This window comes from Arachis hypogaea, chromosome 8 (genome assembly GCF_003086295.3).
Source record: "Arachis hypogaea cultivar Tifrunner chromosome 8, arahy.Tifrunner.gnm2.J5K5, whole genome shotgun sequence".
In the NCBI taxonomy this organism is placed as follows: domain Eukaryota; kingdom Viridiplantae; phylum Streptophyta; class Magnoliopsida; order Fabales; family Fabaceae; genus Arachis; species Arachis hypogaea.
The window spans coordinates 949,427-954,747 of record NC_092043.1 but is presented as its reverse complement, the minus strand read 5'-3'; the positions used below and the strand labels follow the sequence as shown (position 1 = coordinate 954,747).

The following is a 5,321-nucleotide window of genomic DNA, read 5'->3' as shown; positions in this document are numbered from 1 at the left end:
AGTTTACAAGAACAGATGACTTAGAAAAATATCTTGGAGTTCCCATCCTTTACAACAGAACATCAAAAGACACCTTTAATGGGATAATCAGTAGGCTCAATCTTTGGCTTAGTAGCTAGAAAGCTTCTTCTCTATCTCTAGTAGGATGAACTACCCTAGTGAAATCTGTCCTTTCTTCTATTCCTAGTTATAATATGCAAACTGCTAGTTTACCTATTGCTACTTGTAATGAGATTAATTGTAAATGCAGGAACTTTCTCTGGGAAGAGACGGATAACACGAAAAAGGTGCATATGCTCAACTGGAGGGAGATCAGCAAGGAGGGTTAGGTATTCGTCATGCTAAAGACCTCAATCATGCCTTTATGATGAAGGCTGGGTGGGGTCTTATTGAAAGGCCTGATGCTCTCTAGACTAAAGTCCTTTGTTCAAAGTGTAAGTACGGTAGTAATATTATACCAAGGGTGAAAAGAAGAAGTTGTGACTCTAATATGTGGAAGGGCATTTGCAAAGCATGGAGTGATGTAGAACGTAATACTATATGGCGCATTGGAGATGGGTCTAGAATCAAATTCTGGAAACATAGATGGCTGCCAACCTTGGATAGGTTAGAAAATCATACAACTCAGGTAATAATTAGTTTGGACTTGGATGCCTCCCTGATAAGCTTTTGGAATGTTTCAGGTGAATGGGATGATGAGAACTAAGATTATCTTTTGTTGGATATAGTTCAGAAAATTATGGCTATGTCACCGCTTTCACTTTGGAAGAATGTTGATTATGTAGCTTGGGACCAAACTTTGGATGGAGCTTTTAGTCTTCGAATAGCATTCTAAAACATTATTAAGGATCCAGAAATGCCGAATCGTACCTTCAATCTAATTTGGAATTGGAACGGGCCTGAGCGTATCCGCACCTTCCTCTGCCTAGTGGCGCAGGAGGCTATTCTCACTAATTCAGAACGAAGACAAAGACATATGACAAATTCAGCCTTGTGCACCAGATGTAACCGTGACGAAAAAAGTGTTCTTCATGTCCTTCGTGATTGCTATGTAGCTAAAGAAACTTGGCAATTGTTGAACCCTCAAATCTATAAGGGCGACTTCTTGACTACTAATACGAAAGAGTGGATTAATACTAATCTATCTAAAGATCGGAGGTGGGCTTGCTTATTTGGGATTGCAACCTCTTCCTTATGGTATTTTCAAAATAAGTGGGTGTTTGAAGGCAAAGCTAATACTTTGAAGAATATGTATGACTCCATTCAAGCTCGCTGGGTGGAGATTGATAGGATATGGAAAAACATCTACCCAAAAAAGACCCCGATCTGACTGATGTCTTGATTCGGTGGCTTCCCCGCCAGAAACAATGATTAAAATGAATGTGGATAGCTCCTTCTTTAGCCATAACAATAATGATGCTTATGGAGGAGTGTTTCGGGATCACCTATGCAGATTCGTTAAAGCCTTTGCTTGTAATTTAGAGAGTTACTCTATTATGCAAGCAGAACTTTGGGCTATTCTCAAAGGGCTACAACTTGCTATAACTAATGGTTTGCAGAATATTTTGGTTGAATCTGATTCCCTGATGGCTTTGAGTTTTGTAAGAGAAGGGTGCCCCAACTCCCACCCTTGTGCCTCTCTTATAGAATATATTCGGATCCTAGTGAGTCGTGTTCAACATATTGCCTGGAGACATACTTTGCGTGAAGCTAACCCAGTGGCTGACATTCTTGCAAAGAAAGGCCAGGAGCTTATTCATGGCCTTCATGTGTTTGACTATCCCACTTCTGAAATAAAATCGGCATTGTGTCTGGATGGAATAGGAAGCTTTAGCCTAACAGGGTCAGGCTAGTCTTGGTTTCCCTTTGTTAGGTGTCTCTTTTGTTTTGCTTGCTTGTGCTCTGTTTTCTTTTGCTTCTTGGGGTCCTTAATCCTTTTTGCTCACCAAAACAAAAATATTGACTATCCTTTAAAAATTGATTTATTACACATTTAAGCATTGCAATATCTAAGTAAACACAAATTTTTTCCGTTTAATGAACAATTTCTGAGGTCCTAAGTTCGCGAGAAGGTGAGTTCATTTCTTTTGGATTATTGGTGTGGTCAATGGGGACTAAAGAATAGTGGTTGATAAACTTGTAATTTATGATGATTTTTGAATTGAAAAGAGTAGAATCATCAATTTAACTTACATTTGTTTCTTAAAAAGGCATATTTTTTTATGAATTTATCTTCTGGTTATGCTTAATTGATTGAAACATGTTCTTTAGGCTTATAAAATCTTGAAATTAATTTTACTTTTTTTCACTTGATGTCATAATATGTTTGTCTGAGTTGTTAAAGGCTTAGGAGGTAAGAATGGTTTGGAAAGATAAAAAAATAAACATGTAAAAGTGGAGGTTTCATAAAAAAAATGAAAAATTGGCAAAGCTGCAGATATGCGTACGCATTATTCGTGTGTACACTTGATGTTCATGCGCATCGTGCATGCATATGCACCATATCCAGCGCATGACTTATTGAAAATAGCACGTAACTCGTAATTTGGAGGCCATTTTGACCCATTTTAGACCAATTTTTTAGTCATATTCGAAACAAGCTTTGAGGGGAATTAGGGGTGGAAGTGGGGCGGGTAGGGGCGGGTTTTTGCCCTACCCGACCCCGCCCCACCGTCCTGTTATGCATATACTACCCGCCCCATCAGTACCCGCGGGTAGTAAATTATAGAACCCGAACCCGCCCCTGCGGGTACCCGCCTCACCCCGACCCGCCCTCTATAAAAATTAAATATTTTAATTTTTACCTATTCATATATAAATTAAGACAAATTTAAAATTCATAAACAAATTAAAATACAAACATAAAATTCATACAATGTCATTAGCTAAAATAACTTGAAATTTTAAAAAAATTGTTAGATCACTACAAATTTAACACCATAATAAAGAAATTACAATATTAGATATAAAAAGAGCTTCAACCCTTAATCTTAATCACTTTCAACATCTTCATCATCATTAAAAGTTTGCAACCTTGTTGCTTTGTGTGTCTTCTCTAGCATTACTAGCCATGAAGTAATTCGAAAACACCTATATCAATAAAATTAAAATTAATGAGGGTCTAAAATTAACATAAATCATATCATAAATGTATAAAAATCAGAATGCACAATTACAAAGTCAGAATAAAATCAAAATTAAAATAGAACACCATGAGCCAAAACAACTTATGCATATAACAGCATATTTTCTTAATTAAAACAGAACACCATGAGCATATTTCTTTAACAAATTCTAGGATGAAATTACTGCAGTTTCAAAATTTTGCATTCAGAAACAATAATTATTACACAAGTCACATGCATATTTGTTTAATCAATATCAATAATTCAACTCCAAAATACAGCAAAGCACAGAACAGCCGTGATCATCATGTACTCTCCCCGCCAAAAGAAATGAGAGAGTGTGTGAGAAAATTGGAACATTTTCTGGCTGTTGGTAGGTTCAACAATACATGACTATTGTTTTTTCTCCTCTGCTTTCCTGGGCTGAAAAGAAGGGCACATGAAAGAAAAAGAAAATTAATAGAATAGGTATAGATCATATACTTAAATGGACGGAATGATATTGAGAAACATAAATTGTAAGACCATGCAGAGAAATTAGTTACATTTTGCAAAAGCATATGTATTACTAGTGCATCAATGAGTAACCACATAAAGATAGTATACAGACAACTAATATGGATTATTATATAGCATTATTTATATATCCGGGGAAGAAATTATGTCCATCTTATAGCAAAATTCTGGAACATACAGTTAATCAATACGAATGGTTTCTTCTTTGCTGTTTCTAGCAACATATGACATGTACCTTGGTAGTAAAATCAATGAATCCATAGTGCATACTTAGGAACTTCAATTTATCTCAGAATTGTAATGTATCTTCCTTATTCTATATAACAATACAAGCAAAAAATACCTTTCAAACACCCTAATAAAAATGTGCAATTTTTCATTAAAATTTATTACAGGCAAGATCAAATTAAAGTAGGATATCATGCATGAAGAACAGGAAAACCACCAAACTCATCATTGCTCCTATGAGAAAAGCTATACTCATCATGCGACAAAGAGATTAAATGCAACATCCACTACTCATATTTGAGATTGAAAAATGCAATCCAGGGATGTTTAAGTTTGAAAATCAAAATTACTGTCCCAGATAAATGTAAGAGCAGTTTTCCGTTTCCATACAATTCTAAATTCCAAAAGTAAAGACGATAATGCAGCACTAATTACCATCCAGAAAGTAACAGAAAAAGATCCGCAATGAAATAATAAGCAGAGAATTAACATTGAAAGGAACCACACCAAACATAATCGCAAGTAAACAAAATCGATAAAGCGAGAAAAAATAAACATTGACGCCAGGTGCGGGCTGAGATAGCTCTTCTTTGGGAATGATGACGGGCCATGACTCACCAGCTTCTCGGAACATCTGCTCGGTCTCTAGGGTTTGGCCTTTTTCAAGAATCATGGTCCTTATGCTCTGTGCAGGGGTTGAGGTCGCATCGAAGGCTTGCTCGACGCCGTTCACGAAGGTCACCGTGATCTGCGGCGGGTGTTCATCGGTTCGGCGCTTCACCTCCACCTGGCACGCAGGGTTTGATTCCCTCGCCTTGCGTGAGTTGCACTGTGCCATGAACTCCATACACGAGCATGTGGAACTGAGAGGCGGCGCGGAGGAGGAGCCAGACGAGGCTCGATTACGATGCAGAGGAGGCACGGGCGTGGCTCGTCTAGTGCGCGACTTGGAGGCTGGAGGGAGCGCAGAGAATGTGGGACTGAGAGGTGGCGCGGAGGAGGAGCGACATGCGGCTTGAACCTTGAAGGAGGCGCGGAAGAGACAACGAGGGTTGGGACTGGGAGAGTGGGAGACTGGGAGTTCAGTGACGGTGGGTGAGAACCTTAACCTACTAACCCTAATTGCTAAAAAGTTATATATATATGTACTCCGGGGCGGGTAGAGGCGGGTTTATCCTGAACCCGACCCCACCCCGCCCCGCTCATCAAACCCGCCACGATTCAGACCTGCCCCACACCGGGTCGGATTTAAACCCGCCCCGACCGGGTAGGGGCGGGGCGGGTACCTGCGGGTACGGGTACTGCTGCCATCCCTAAGGGGAATGACACAATATAACACATTCACACACACTTATTTTCTTTTTTTTTTTCAAATTTTAGAATCTTGAATTTTAAAAAGAGAAGCTCCAACTTCTCTTTAGGATTTAAGGGTTTCTTATGAACTTTTGTGTT

General features: G+C 38.8%; 1 long non-coding RNA gene across 1 annotated transcript; it reads right to left on the bottom strand.

Annotated features, from left to right (window-relative positions):
* Positions 1-3,292: 3,292 nt before the first annotated feature.
* Positions 3,293-4,980, bottom strand: LOC112708282 (uncharacterized). The gene is made up of 2 exons (XR_011864404.1): positions 4,426-4,980; positions 3,293-3,548 (listed from the first exon to the last, which is right to left on the bottom strand). It is a non-coding gene; the product is annotated as an uncharacterized lncRNA (long non-coding RNA).
* Positions 4,981-5,321: the final 341 nt, after the last annotated feature.